General features: G+C 47.1%; 1 protein-coding gene across 4 annotated transcripts in view; it reads left to right on the forward strand.

The window, feature by feature from the left end:
* The first annotated feature begins 13,191 nt into the window (after positions 1-13,191).
* Atp2b1 (ATPase plasma membrane Ca2+ transporting 1) overlaps positions 13,192-16,153 on the forward strand; it is a 112,959-nt gene continuing 109,997 nt past the window's right edge. For 3 of the 4 annotated variants that reach the window (XM_036170177.1, XM_036170179.1, XM_036170180.1), the window contains exon 1: positions 13,768-14,060. The gene's annotated coding sequence lies outside the window, so the exon portion shown is untranslated. Of the gene's footprint in view, positions 13,345-13,767; positions 14,061-16,153 lie in introns of those variants that run through there. The other variant, XM_036170178.1, reaches the window with a different exon arrangement.

The raw sequence follows: 16,153 nt of genomic DNA on the forward strand, positions 1-16,153 counted from the left end.
TGAACTCACTGTATAGCCAAGGATAGTCTTGAACTTCTGATTTTCCTGCCTCCATTTCCCATGTGCTGGGATTACAGGCATGTGGCATCATATGTGACTTTGGATGTTTTATTATTAAAACTCTAATGTTAAATGTCTAATTTGGAAAATATTAAGAAAAAAATTTTATATGTATATATACTTATATGTAAATATTTTATATGTATATATGTATATATATACAAGGATATATATATATATATATATCCTTGATGGGTTTTCTATTGCTGTGATGAAATGCTTTGACCAAAAGGAAGTTGGGGAGGAAAAAGGTTTATTTGGTTTACACTTCCACATCACAGTCCACCATCTTAGGAAGTCAGGATGGGGACTCAAGCACGCCGGAATCTGGAGACAGGAGCTGACGCAGAGGCCATGGAGGAGTGCTGCTTACTGGCTTGCTCCTCATGACTTGCTCAGTCTGCTTTCTTATAGAGCCCAGCACCACTAGCCCAGGAGTGGCACCAATCACCATAGGCCTAGACCTCTCCTATCAATCACTAATTAAAGAAAATGCCTTACAGTCCTGCCTACAGCCTGATCTTATGGGGGCATTTTCATTTTTTTTTTAATTTTATTTTCTAATTTAGGAAATTTTTAAAATTTATTTTACATACCAACCACGGGTCCCCCTCTCATCCCTTCTCTTGCTCCCCTCAAACCTCCCCCACCCCTACCCACTCCTCATCCCCTCCTCCAAAAGGGTAAGGCCTCCCATGTAAAGCCTGGTACATTCAGTTGAGGCAGGACCAAGATCCTCCCCGCTGCATCAAGGCTGAGCAAGGTGTCCCATCACAGGTAATGGGCTCCCAAAATCCAGCTCATGCACCAGGGATAGATCCTGATCCCACTTGGAGGCTTTTTCTTAATTGAGGCCCCCTCCTCTCAGATGACTTTAGTTTGTTACAAGTTGACAAAAAACTAGCCAGCACACCTGACCCCCTATCAACTTGACACCAAACACATCTCCATTAAGCCACAACCTTTGCTTTCTCATTCATCTCTGAGATTCTGCATTAAAAATATAAATAACTTTGAAGGTCTTTCAGTCTTTACCAAAAGTCCAATCTCTTTAAAATAGCCAATCTTTTTTTTTAAAAATCCGAAGTCTTTTAAAATTCAAAGTTTCTCAACTGTAGGTGGGGTCCCGTAAAATCAAAAATACATGAAATACTTTCTTACTTCAAGAGAGAAGAATCAGGGCACAGTCACAAGCAAATCAAAGCAAAACCAAACTCCCAAAGTGTAAATAACTCTAATTGTCTAATGTCTGGGATTTACCTACCATCTTCTGGGGCTTGGGTCACTTCTTCAGCTCTACCCTCTGTAACACACACAGCTTGTCTTCTAGGGTCTGGCTGGCTCCACACCACCACTGCTACTGTTCTAGGTGGTCATCCCCTGGCTCTGAGTTCTCTGAAATGCTGGGGTCTTCTGCTGAAACTGGGCCGCACTTTCACCAATAACCTCTCATAGTCTCTCTTCATGGTGCCAAGCCTCAACTTCTCCATGACCCCTTCAATCCTGTGCCTTCAACTGCCACTGGAGCTGCACCTTCAACAGTGGCCCTCTCTTGGCCTCTCACAGTGCCAAGCCTGAGCCGCTCTCCATGACCTTCAAAACCAGGACCACCTGGGTCACTCTTACACTACCAAGCTCAGCTGCCAGCCTGAAGTACAACCTTGGCTACGCGTGAAACACAGCTCCTACGTGTTCTCAGGAAGCACTTTCCAGAAGATTTCACCTCCAACGATGCTGGTCTCCTCTTCACTATTAATTTCCCATCTCTAGCCAAGCAGCATTAAGTATCCCAGCAAAGGAAAGCTTTCCCTTTTGTAGTTTTGGTATCTTGTTTACCACAGCTGACTCTTCAGCCCCAGCTAACCAGAGCCACAGAATATTAATTAAAAATAACAAATGGTTCTGACAGAGTCTTTAAACTTCCCTCTGAAACTTCAGAAGCCAGGCCTCCATCTTCTGCATTGACCTCAACTTTCTTATCTTCCAAGCTCCTACAGAACTGCCCACTAAGTTCTCAACAGTTAATGAATTTTCTAGGCCAGAGTTCTAAGATCCTTCCACAATCCTCCCCGAAACAATAGTAATGTCTGTCACGGCAATACCACGCTGACCTCTTCAATAGTAGATTTTTGACTGAATTTGCAGTATTAGGCATGAATTCCCTCATGCAGGGTGAGCCTCCCAGCAAAGAGTGGTTGGTTACTCCCAAAGCTGTCATGCCAGCATTGCACCAGTGAATAGCTTTTCCCTGGTAGGTTGTTATTATAGTTCATAGGGTTCACAGCTGGGTAAGAGAGCTGTTACCTTCTCTCTCCTAGCAGCTTGCTTAGCCCTATCTAGCACTATGAAAACCAACCAACAAGGAGGAAACTTCCAGTTCAGTTCCTGCTCGATTTCAGTGTATTTTGCAACAAAGATATGTGGTGACTTCAGTCATACATAGTCTCCTTTTTTTTTTTTTTAAGCTGAGGATCGAACCTAGGGCATTGCGCTTGCTAGGCGAGCGCTCTACCACTGAGCTAAATGCCCAACCCAGTCATACATAGTCTTATCCATGATTTCTGATTGACAACCAAGAGGAATTGCAAGGCTTTGTACTGTCTTGGGGCCCTTCCTAGCAACCCTAAAGGAGCTCTCTAAAGCCTGGCACTTGGGTTTTTGCATGATAGCCCATGGCTTTTAGGAATAGAAACACGCTGCAATTAATGGCGGCAAAGCAATAAAAGGCGTCTAGAATTTGGAACTTGGAAAGCTGAAAAACGTACAGAAGAGTCAAGAATCTTGGCAAGCTAAAAGTCAGCCATTGGAACACCTTCCAGAGACAGGTATAATTAACGCTTCAGAGGGGCCAGAGCTAGATCACAGGCTAAGCTGCAAATAAGCAGAAGTGAGTAGAAACATATGGGAGAAGTGGAATCATTGTGTCAGAACCTGGGTAGCCAGAAGCTGGAAAGCGCACAGTTGCTGGAGTGCAAGACGCCCACTGAGAACCTGGAGGAGTCCAGATCCCAAACAAAAAAAGGGAAGCCAAAGTCCAGAAGGCGTCAAATGGGTCTGGCACCCACAAAGTGCCAACAGTCGGGACTGAAGAGTTGGGAAAGCAATGGGTCTGTTACATGCTGTATCCAGAGGTTTCAACATTACTCTAAGGAAGTTTGATGAAGAACTCAGCATTTCTGGATCTCCCAAGTAGACGGGAACACACATGTGACTGGGCCCTGCTCCTGACGGGTTTTCACGGTGATAAGCATTCAGGACTGTATCCACAAAATTTTAAAGTAGGTGTGCTCTTCTTGTTCAGCTCAGAGAAACAACTTGTCGGTACAGCTTTCTGTACGGAGTGACAAGGCTACCCAAACTGTTTTCATGAGACTATGATTGGCAGTTGCTACATCATTTCCAGTTTACTCCTGTATTCTTATTCTAATCACACATGCCTAGTCAGTTGCGGCCTCCCATGCGGCGACTGAAGTATTTTGCTGGAAGGATGATTTCAATGGTTGAGCCAAGGCCTAGGGAAGCCTCCCATGCCTGTTCTTTAACATCTGAAAGCCAGTCTTTTACCTTCTGAGAGTTTTCAACCTGGGAAGTGTAAGATCACCAGAACCAAAGGTTTTCTCTCCCCCTGGCTATCCGTGCGTGCGTACTGGAGAAGGGCTTGCTCTCAGTCTTTGTACTTGAGATTTCTCTCTCTCTTTCATTTCTCAACGACACAGCGCTTCCAGTGTGGAGGACAAGAAGAGATGAGGAGAAACACCAAGCCTCCTTTCTTGGCTAGGCTCCATTTGTAATCCCCTCTGGCTGGCTCTGGATGCCTTCTGAGTGGCAGACATCCAAACATTCATAAAGGTGTACGTGGGAGTTTTGGGGGAGGGCACAGCAAGGCTATTGTTCTTTAATCATGAGCGATAAGCTTTCCACCAACCTCTTGTTCCTCCAGGCCCAACTCCTTGCAAACTTCTGATAAGGCCACGCCAGGCTGTCCAGCAGAGAAACTGGCATCCATGTTGAGCCACATCCTGGGCTTTTGGTCAACTCCCCTGTCATGTTTCTCTCATGATGGCATTCCTCTCCACTTCTCATTATTCCTGACGTGTTGACTATGCAGACATCTAACTAGGGTATGCAGAAACCTCCAGTGTTGGAGCATGAGTGATTCTCTTCAGAAGGCAACGGCGTTTTAACTAACATGGAAAACTCCTCTAGGAGAGTTATTTCCAGAAGGACTCTGAAGAAAGCATCCTTGATCTTTCTACCAATGTGGTTGTTAGTAGAAAGTTAGCCATTAGGTAACTGCAGATAACTGTTTCTTTTCTTTCTTCCTTTATCATTTTCTTTTCCCATTTCTAGTTGTTGCCATGACTTCCTCTGTCTTTTGTGTCATGGGATTTCTTAGTGAAGTGTGTGGGGTGGTTTTCTTTCGTGTCTTTTATCACTGGTTCCTATTTATTTATTTATTTATTTATTTATTTATTTATTTATTTATTTATTTATTATATGCAGATCTGAAGAGGCTTCATGTGAGAACTCTAAAAACTTCTTACCCAAAATGATCTGCATTATGAACCAAACTGAGGTCCTTAACATGTATGTGTTGACATTCTTATGCTTAATGTGCCTGTATGAAGAAGAGGCCTTTAGACAAGCAATTAGAGAGAAGTGAGGTTGTAATGGTGGGTGTTTAATCAATTCTGGGCAGATATTAAGCCTCCCTGATGCTTTTCCCTGGCCTAAGTGAACTGGGAGGAACCAGTACCAGCACTCCATTGTGAGATGCAGGATTCTACCTTTACATGACATTGTAGCCCATGCAGAATGCTACCAACATACCGTAGATTTGCTATTTTATAAGCAGCTGGTGCTTATGTTTGCAGTTCCTAAGGCTGGGAGGTCCAAGATCAAGGTGGAAGGGACTGAGCATCAGGTGAGGGCCAGTTTCCTTGTTCACAAACAGTGCCTTCTGTGTCCTGGGATGGTAGAGAACAGAGTAAGTCTTCTGGCCTATTTCAAAAGCAAATTAATTCTGCTCTTGAAGGGTCTTTAGAATTCTCACTACTTGATCAGTATTGGGGGCTAGACTTTCAACATGAATTTTATGGGGACACAACATTCAGACAGACCACCAGCATCCACTTTGCTGCCTCGGTCATTTCCTGCCACAGTTATCAGTAAAATTCTGTGATTGTGTCTACTTGGCTCATTTCCAGATTTAATAATCCCCTGAACTAACAACTGCTTATGGTTGCTTGTTCCTCTACCATTGAGTTCTCCATTTCCAGACTTACAAATGTCTTCTGTCTTTACCCTGGGTTTCGTTATCAGTATTGTTTCCCACACCCGCGGTACCATTTATATGCACCACCCACAAACATTGGAGGAGCAGAGTTACATAATGCAGGCAATTTAATCCAGCAGATCTGAAGAGGCTTCATATGAGAACTCTAAAAACTTCTTACCAAAAATGAGTCTGCATTATGAACCGAACTGAGTCCCTTAACATTTATGTGTTGAAATTCTAATGCTGAATGTGCCTGCCTGTATGAAGAAGAGGCCTTTAGACAAGCAATTAGAGTGAAGTGAGGTTGTAATGGTGGGCTCTTAATCTGTTAAGGCCTGTACTCATAAGGGAGAGATTCTCTTTACAGTCACTTTTACCAATGCAAGTCACGTGATGTAAAAGCATGGAGGTATGTCTTGCAAGCCAGGCAGAGAAGCCTTATCAGAAACTCCCCATAGACTCTAGAAAGGTGAAAAAAATAAATTTGTGTTGTTTTAGCCATTCAGTCTGAGGTATTTTATTGGCGGTCTGAAAAAGACTAGTACACTCTGATTATCAGGGCTATGTCCTTTCTCGATAGGAAGTCGTAAACCTGGACTCTACATGCTGTAGCCAAATAAGAAAACAATCCCAATTCTGAGTTCTGACAAACTGTCATGCAAACTCATATTGCTGAAAAAGCACTCTAAACTTACCAGGCCTTGGGAAACCTACACTTTATTCTTTAACTATATTTTAATTCTTTCCATCTACCCATCTCAGTCTTTAGTTTTACTTCATCCTGGCCTTAACCGGTAGGTAAGGAACAGCAAGATTCCTCTTTGCTGGCCTGCAATACCTTCCCTCTGAACATCCGTTTTCAGGCTTCCTTCTTATTCTTTTCTAGATTTCATGTTCCTCTTACTTTATCAACATTTGTCCCATGGCTCCAGTTTGACTGGCACCGAGACACATGGATCAACTCAACGGCGTCCAGTGCCTTGCTTTGGGTGACGGGTTGATTGCTTTTTCGATATCATTTCTTTCTTTTTTTTTTTTTTTTTTTTGGTTTTTCGAGACGGGGTTTCTCTGTAGCTTTGGAGGCTGTCCTGGAACTCCCTTTGTAGATCAGGCTGGCCTCGAACTCACAGAGATCAGCCTGCCTCTGCTTCCAGAGTGCTGGGATTACAGGAGTGTGCCACCACCGCCCGGCTCGCTATCATTTCTATGTGGAAGAAGAAATGCTGACCCTCCAGAAAGTTCCCGCACAGGGTAAGAGTAAAATCAGGTTATGTGTATACACTTAGAATTCATCATCAGAGAAACGGTTACTTCTTTTCTTTGTTCATTCATTTGCACTAAATGAATTGACATTCACTTGGTGCCAAATTCTGCTAGGTCTGCCATGTAGTAAGTGCTTAATAAAAGTTTCTTTGTGTAAATGACTAGATGAACTATTATTACTTCAATACTCATGTCGCATAGATAGATTCTTTCTTGTTTTCCTACCTTAGTGACCTCAGAGGACATTTGTCAGGCTCAATAAATACTTAGTAAATAAAACAGCATTACCCTTGCCATCAAGGGGCTGAAGTCATGGAAGCGGGCATACTTAGTATCAAGATAGACAAATGCTGAAGAGCAAGAGCCTACTATTAGAAACAGGCAAGATGGATAAAAAAAGAACAATTAAAAAACACAGAAGGGCTGGAAATACCTCAGTGAATAAAGAGCTTATCATGCAAGCATAAGAATCTGAGTCCATCTCTAGCATGTACATGAAAAAAAACCTGGACATGGTGGCATATGTTTGCAATCCAAGCACCAGGAAGGAAGGGACAGGTAGATCCCTGTAGCTCGATGGCCAGTCAGTCTAGCCTAAAGGGCAAACTCTAGGCCACTGAAAGAGCCTATCTCAAAAAACAAAGTGGATAGCCCCTTGAGGTCAGACATCACGCTCCTCTAGCTTCTAGGTTCATGTGTATGTGAAGTCTCACACAATGCTCCAACACATACACATACACACACAAACACACTTTAAAAGGATGTTATGGCAGAGGAAGAAAAGAGTGTTCCACACAACAACAATCTAAAGGACTGTCTACTTTGGAGAGATTCAATCAGAAGTTCCAGCCTAGAAATCTGCATTGCTTACCAAGGTAATTCTTCACTGTGGTTCTTGAAGGATGTTCAAACAAAACAGAACAAGAACAAACAAAATCAATTAAAAAATTACATGAAAAATAAGCTAGCAGACTAAAAAGACTAAAATTTGATATCAATATAGGAGAAATCCAGCTGATTGTTCTAGTGATGGACAGTATCAGAAATGGTAGGCAGAGAGCTATGAACCTGCATTCTGGACGGCCGTGTGCAGCAGCCGATTCCATACCACCACCTGTTCAGAACTTCTCAAGTGGGACGGGCATCTGTTGTGGCTGGGATATGCAATGGTTTCAAAGGCTCACACGCTGAAGGCTCGGTCACAACAGTGTTCAAGGGTGCCTGGATTATGAGTGCTCCAGTCACCAGTGAATGCATCCATTATGTAGCTGTAGGTGGCTGGATTATAAAGAAGTAGGGCCTACTTGGAGTAGGTCCCTGGGGAATGAACAGAATATCCCTGGAGGATGTTTCTGGGTTCCTGGCCCCCCCCCCACCCCGGTTCCTTCCACCCGACTCACTCTGTCACCAGCTGGGCTCCAGCACAGACTTCCCAGTGGGATGCTCAGTCTCAAGGTGGTTCTCAACCTGTGGGTCACGACCCCATCGGGGATTGTTATGTCCCATATCAGATATTTACATTATGATTTATATCAGTAACAGAATGGCAGCTGTGAAGCAGCAAGGAAATAACTGTACGGATGGGGGTCGCCACAACATGAGGCACTGTATTAAAGGCGTCACAGCAGTAGAAAGGCTGAGGGCCAATGGTAAAACAGTGAAGGAAATTGACGATGGGCTGAAAGCCTGGGGTCAAATAGCTCTTCCTACCTGTTTTCCCCTTTGTGTTTCCCACTGCAATGTAGGTTAACATCACCTGTATTCATAAAAGCCACTGTTTTCCCACTTTTTGGTTAACAGGAGCCAAAATTAGGTCTCATTTAATAAATTGCAGGTTGAAGGTTCTTTTGGTTTTTGTTTTTGCTGGAAAAGACTTGGAGTCTCTCAGTGAAATGAGGCAGGGACTGGTGGCTCATTGTGCTGTGATTTAAGGCTGACCTCAAATAAGAGTCTTTCTCACCAGCCATTCTGTCCCACGGGTATAATCCATTTGACTAAGCAAATCAAATGTGCATGGTTGTAGCACAAAATAGTAATTTGTAATATGAAGTAAATACTTTGGAAAACGCCTTTAATCCTAGCACTCGGGAGGCAGAGGCAGGCGGATCTCTGTGAGTTCAAAGCCAGCCTGGTCTACAGAGCGAGATCCAGGACAGGCACCAAAACTACACAGAGAAACTCTGTCTCGAAAAAACAAACAAACAAAAACAAAAAAACAAAAAAAGAAGTAAATACTTTGTAATAAAAAGAAAAAAGAGTATTTCCGAATAATGTCATTTATTGAGCATATAGTATATATTGAGTACTGTGTTTTGGATGAGTCTGGTGGGACAAACCTGACAGAAGGCAGGAGGAAGAAAAGAGGGAATTCAAAGCAACCCTGGGCTACGGATAAGTTCCAGGCCAGCCTGGGTTATAGAATGGGAACCTTTCTTAAAAACAACAACAACAATAACAGCATCACCCACCCTGGAAATAAAACAACAGAAAAGCAAGAAACCAAAACCGTGTTGAAACTTTATGCAAATATTTCACCCAAATTTTGTAACAGTACTATGGTAGATGACAATTCAGCATTAGTAATGGGAAAGTGATGCATTCTAATTAAGGGAAGAGAGGGCTCTCAAGGATCATCAGGATACGCCTGAATAATGGAAGGCAAGGGAAATGGTTATGGTAAACTTGTTCATGGCCAGGTGACGTTCCTAGCATTTTTACTGTGTATATTCTTTTCTGTTAAATTATGTGTGTCTCTTATGGTACAAGACAGATCTAAATCTGCCACGAGACACCTTCCTCAGCATTTAGGTATGATCTCTCTATTGGCTGGAATTTATATTTGGGGGTCAATACCAAATGCCTAAATTTTACAGTATCTGGGCTGTGAAAAAATGCCTTAACTCCTAGAAGATATGAAGTATGTAGGCACAAAATAATTCCCAGCAAATGATGTCATCCAACTATTTTGCATTTTTCATATATAAAAAAAAAGTTCTGTTCTGTGAATTGAAGATTCTTCTTTTAGGCTTACTTGTAATTGTACTCCATTAATTCAACAAATATAATTTGTTACTAATAGGTTTTCTGTGGGTTTTCAGCTAAGTAATGTTTCTATCTCCAGGTTAATGAAAATTGGAGAACATACATAATTATATTTTAGGAAGCATTTGCTATTCCTCCCACCCAGTCCCCCCTCCACCCATCAGTCCTCTTGTATTCTGTTATGATCAGGACTGACATATTTACATGTAGAAGTCCATTTAAAGAATGTATCTTGTTTTAAAAACGTACTACTGTTGGTGTCTTAATTTTGCTCTATTTTTTTGTTTTCGTCTTTTTGTTTTCGAGACAGGGTTTCTCTGTGTAGTTTTGGTGCCTGTCCTGGCTCTCGCTCAGTAGACCAGGCTGGCCTTGAACTCATAGAGATCCCCTGGCTCTGCCTCCCACCTGGCAAATTTTGCTCTACTGCTTAAAATGATGCCTTTTTTTTTTTCTTTTAAAGACAGGATCTTGTTATGTATTACAATACTGGCCTGGAACTCATGATGTAGCCCAGGCTGGCCTGGAATTCTCCATCCTCCTGGTTCTTGCCTCCTGAGTGCTGGGATTATGGACGTGTGAAATCAGGATAGGCTAGGATTCTTAAGAGAATCAAAGCCTAATGTTTCTCTTCACATTTGGTTATACTGAGGAGTTTCTGCATGTTATAAAGCTTGACATAATCAATTTTCCAGAAAAAAATGTCAATACAATTATGCCATTAAAAGGAATGAAAGGATTGCACCTATTAAAATTGCCTAATATGTTATTGCATTTTCAATATAGCATCCAAAACAGTAACTTTTCTGGAGTTCATCCTTATAAGTTTGGTACTGTAATTAAAAAGCATATTTGCAAAACTATAAAATTATTTAGTAGAAAACTATATTGTGTTGTTCCTACTATATGCTAATATACCTCCAGTTCCATTAAATTCGTGGGATAAATTAGTTCTAAGATGAAGATGATATGTTCATATAATATATTCCGGTAGCCCAATATCTTATGAGAAATAATTCTGAAAGGTTGAGCTCTAGTCCAGTACCAGGGTACTTGCCTGTCACCATGAGGCCCTGGTTCCATCTCTTTCACCAGAAGGAAAACAAAAAACTCTAATTAAGCAATTCAGCATTTTTACATGGGAAAAAGTATGTCATTTGGGAGATTTCAGGATGAAGCCATGTGGGAGGAAAAAAAATTGAATTTCTTAATGAGCAGTTGCTTCTATATTGCTTTTAGCTTTAATTTCGTATTTGAAGGAATGAAAACATACAAATCAAATATACAATACAATTATGTTGACTATAAGAGAGTAAATTTCATCATGCACGTAACTCACGTTTATTAAAGCGCACACAACTACGTTCTGGGACATATACATTTTCACTCAAATAAAAATTTCATAGCAATAACGTTCCATACTAAGGATGCTCAGTGATCCTTTTTCATGAACATATACTTTTAAAAGCATGCATTTGATGATTTAGAATTTCAACAAACCCATAAAGTGAACAGATTCTAGTTTAATTGTATTATAAATTTTGCTAGTGTAGCACACAATGATTCATTTATTACTTTAAGGTCAAATTCCTGATTCAAGTAGAATGCACAATTCAATTTTCTACGGGGACTTCCTTGGGTGAAAGTTGAGAATCAGCCAAGGGTTTGTGGATGTGTCTGAGATATTCTGAAAGATATTTCAGGGCGAGAAAACATTGGAAATTACCTAAGTGAAATTTAATTAATCTGTTTTCCTATTTGTAGATTTCAAATAGTACCAAGAAGGGCTATTTATTGTACCACACCAACCTATTCTCTGTGATGAAACAGAGAGGAAAAAAATGCCCAGTGCCAGTTTCACATGTCAAGGGCACAGCTCAGAGGGTGGGGTAACGTCTAGCCTGGTGAAAAATATAAATGGAAGAATGCGTTTTTTTCAACAGTTTTATCGTGGATAGTTTGCTTTTAAACTCAAATATTTTGTCTCCAAGCCTTTACATTATTTTAAAACAAATGCCATCAGATAGTGAACATATATAATGCAGTACTTGCCTTTACCTGTGTGCTTTTGAGAAGACTGTGCAACTATTCTTCCATTTCAGGGGTTGAACAAAAAGAACACTACAGAACTTTTTTTTTCTTTTTTTCTGGTTAAGTGATACTGAAAATAACCTGATAAGGTCTAAACGATCGGGGGCCTTTAGTTAAAGCAGAGGCGATTAGACACGGATGGGGCAGAACACACATCTTTAAATCCGTGGACACAGTCAAGAAAACCCTTTTGAAAAAGTAGATGCGACAACGAGCAGGTTTTCTTTTTTTAAAAAACTGCAACACGTTTGAAAGGTTGGGCCAGAATCGGCTACCTTTTACCATCGCCACACTGCACATGGCTCTGTATGATTTCTTTTTTATGTTCTTCTCGTTTCTTTTCTCCTCAGCAACGGAAGAGGACAGGGCTGAAGTCCGAGGAAGTCAAAGCCCCACTAGCTTGCCACAGGTAGAACAAGATTCAAGAGCGAACCTAGGAGAGGAAACACGAGGACTTGAAGCGCGGACCGTGCGAGGCCTGTTTGCACCGGCCCGCGGACACCGTGGGGGCCCGCTGCAGCGGGGATCCCCGGTGTCTGCCAGCCGGGCCGGCGCGCACACGGGGACAGTGGGCTCCGGTCCCCAAGGGGGAGGCACTCCGGCTGTCGGGCGAGTGCGTCACTCTCCGGGACCGGAGACCGACAGGTCCGCTCAGGGAGTGGACGCCGAGCCGCGGGGAGCCGTTCAACGGGTCCGCTGAACCAGCTTCGCCTCCACCCCGGTGGGGGCGGCTGGAGCGGGACCCCGGGTGAAGGTCGTCCCACTGCAGCGGCGGCGGCAGTCATCACTCTCCTGCCTCCGCACGCCGCGGGAGCCGCCCGGCCGCGCGCCTAGGAAGCGGCGAGGACGGACCGAGTCGCCGCCCCCTCCTCCCCCTCCCCACTCCCCGACCCAGCGCCCCGCCCCGGGCCGACACGTCATGGAAACACAGACGTCAGAGGCCACCGGCCAATCAGAGGCCGCCGCAGGAGGGGGGGGGGGGGGAAAGGGTGGAAGAGGTGGAGTGGGGGGGGGGGAGACGCGCAGGAGAGGGGCGGGGGCAAGCGGGCGAGCCCGGCGCGCAAGGGGAGGGGGGGGGAGGAAGAGAGAGAGGGAGGGAGGGGCGCGCAGCGGAGGCGCGCAGCGGAGGCGCGAGCCGCCCGCCTTGCACTCCGGCCGCCCTTTTCGGCCCCGCATGCACGCGCGCGCGCGCACGCTCGCTCGCCGGCCCCGGGGCGGGGCGGGACGGGGCGGCGTGGGGTGGGCTGGGGGCGCGCTCGGTGGATCCACCCCCTGGAAACGCCCCTTCGAGGAGGTGGGCGGGGGGGGGATGGGTCGGGGAGGAGGGGGGGTGGTAAAGCGCCAGTCCCCGGCCGAGCCGCGCTTAAAAAAAAAAAAAAACCCCTCCGCTCCGTGTGCGCGCGCGCGCCCGTGCCCGCGCTCCCCCGCCCGCCCGCCCGCCCTCAGGCTCCCCGCGGGCCGCGTCACGTGACCGCGCCCAGCCAAGGCGGCAGCGGCGGCCGCGCGAGCATCGGCGGCGGTGGCAGAGGCAGCGGGGAGGCAGCTGCGCCGCCAGCGTGGAGCGGGAAGGCGGGGAGGTGTGGAGCCGAAGGGGGAGCGTCGGAGCGGAACGGGTGAGCGTCCTCCTGCCTCTCCCCGCGCCCCACTGCCTGCTGGCGAACGATCCCGCGGGTCACCCCGGTGCACACGGGCCCCCTTGCCCCCCGGGAGCTGGTCGCAGCCCCCCGTCGTGTTCCAGCCCGTCTGCTTCCCGGTGTCCCCCGGACCCCGCCCCGGGGCTGCACCCCGCCCGCTGCTGCTGCTGCTGGCTGTTGCTGTTGCTGCTGCTGTTGCTGCAGCTGCAGCGGGCGACGGCGCGGGGCCGGCAGAGCTGCTGTGTGCCGAGCGCGGCGCGCCCTGAGCGGCGCGGCTTTGCGGAGCCGAGGAGGCGGGTCCTGCGGGGACGCGAGCGGCCACTCGGCGACCGCCGGGTTCTGGGCGGGGGCCGGGCCGGGCCGGGCCGGGCGCCGCCTCCTCCTCCTCCTCCTCCTCCTCCTCCTCCTCCGCTGCCGCCGCCTCCTCGCGGTGCAGCGTGAGTAGGGAGCCCCGGCTGCTGGACGCCGAGAGTCTCCGGGCTCCGCGGCGGCCGCCTCCTCCTTCTCCTCTTCGAGGTGCAGCCGCACCTCCGCGTGGCGCCCCGAGCCCAGCGAGCCGGTTTGCGAGCACGTCCCGAGCGGCCCCCCCTACCCCCCAGTCTCCTCGCTCCCACCTCTTCCCTCCCTCCTCCGACCCTCCCGCCTATCCTTCCTTGATTCTTCCCCTCGGAAAAATGGTTCCCGCTGCGGGCGAGGTGAGTGGCGGCCACCTGCGGGGGAGGCCGGGCGGAGCGCGCAGGGCGCGGCGGGGGTCCTGACAGCTGGGCGCGCGGGGTGGAGCGCGGCGGGTCCCCGCGAAGTTGCCCGGAGCCGCCGGGGTTCGCTCCGGGCTAGGAGACCCGTAAAGGTGAGAAAGATCTTCCCCTGCGCGCGCCTCGGCGCCGGCTCCAGCTTGGAGTCGCCGCCGTCCCGGTGGCTTCTCGGTCTCCACCCCGCGCGGCTCTCCTACTTCGCGGGGCTGCCTCCCCTCGGCCGCCGCCACAGCCCATCCAGATACCGGTCGCCCCCACCCCGGCGGGTGCTGGTGACCTTGAGGGCAGCCGTGCCCGGCACTCCCTCTTCCCCGCGCCCCGGGAGGGTCACCCATTTAATCCCTGGCTTGGGCCCCCCCAAGAGGTGCTGGAGGCGCAAGGTGAGGGTTCGTGCGTCGGCCCCTCGGAAGGGGGTGGTGTGATAGATGCGTGTCACCCAGGACGGTGACTCCCGGGGAGTTGGAGAGCCGCCTGGACTCTTGTCTTCAGGTCTGGCCCCCCAGGATGTTCACGGTTGCTTCCGATTCATGTTTATGTACTTAGTTTAAAAGAAAAACAAACAAACAAACAATAATCTCCGCGCTGTCCTCGGGTCCCCGGAAAGGGTCAGTAAGAAGGAGGGTGGCATTCCAATTGCGGGGGGGGGAGGTAGAGAGGGCGGGGGTTCCTCTCTATTTCATCTTGCAAGAGGAATTTTGTGGCTTAGCTAGTTAGCGACCCCTGGGTCTGCGCTTAGGTCTCTGCCTAGGTTGGTGTCTGTGCGCATTTCATTCACCAGTTTACTGCGGGACTCTGGCGTTGGGAGTGCTTTTTGCTGTGGCGGTGAGAGGACCCGAGGAAGAGCTGGGGCTGGTCTGCATGAGTCCAGGGGTCTGCAGGACCGCCGAGGACGCGAACCTCCTCGGTGGGCTGATTTTTTTTTTTTTTTTTTTTTTTTTTACCCTTCCTGTGGGTTCGAGCGCTGCAGACAGCCACCTTTGGCTGCTATGCATGCTACTTTTCTGGGTTTATTAATAATCTAATGGCTCCTGTTGGTATCGATTGCTGTTCCTGATAAATTAGTTACATGGATTTTTTTTTTTTTTCATACGTGTGTTGGTATATGCACGTCTGGACTGTCTGCCTTTCAACATGGAAGGCTTTGTTGTATTTCACCTCCCCCACCTGAGGACAGTCTTTACTTTAAAATAAGATTCTTGCTCAGCGTAGGTGTGTTTTATAATAATAAGTACTTGTAAGGGCCTGGTTTGTACAAAGCGCTCCTAGGGCATCCCTTTGGATGGTGGCCCATGTGAGTGAATGGAGAGCCTTCACTTGCTCTGCCACCACCAGCCTTCCCTAGGGAGACTCCCTGTCCTTGTGTGTGGCGGGGACGGATTGGGAGAATTAAAGAGGGATTGGAGGAGGAGAATCTGCCTTTTGTACTTGTGTGCTGCGTTCAGCACCCCCACCCCAATCCCTCTTTCCCCCCCTCCTGGTGAGGGCAAATAGAAATTATTATTATTATTATTATTTTTTCTTTTTCGTATTGGGAGCTTTTGAAAGCTAGTGGATGAAATGGGCCTTTTAAGCCGTGTTTTTCAGGGGAGCTGTTTTAGTTTTTACCTTGCTTTGGATAAGACAGTTAAATTGCTGTCATTAAGGGTGGATCTCCGGTCCTGATTTTGGCTTGGGTGTAACTGCAAAGATCTTTGAAAAGTAACTGTTATTTTCTACCATATACTCTGCAAAAGTGAGTCACAATCGGGTGAGATGGGGACGGAGCGCCACCTTTGATTTAAAATGTTGTTAACGCGCACCCCCACCCCCACCCCCACCCCAGGGCGAGGATGAAGAGTATGGCTTCCTCCCGCAGCTGCCCTCCCCGAATGCCCATTTAGAAGGCAGGGGGATCTGCTGTCTTCGTTTCTCTGCGTTCTGTAATTTCTAGACCTTGAGAGGGATTTCAGCAACCGGGTGGGAAACCATGGTGTTTTGTTTTTAGGTGAAGCTCGAGACCTTACGTAGCCTTCTAAGATGAGGTGCGGAACTGAACT

The sequence above is a fragment of the Onychomys torridus genome, chromosome 20 (assembly GCF_903995425.1).
Source record: "Onychomys torridus chromosome 20, mOncTor1.1, whole genome shotgun sequence".
Taxonomy (NCBI): Eukaryota; Metazoa; Chordata; class Mammalia; order Rodentia; family Cricetidae; genus Onychomys; species Onychomys torridus.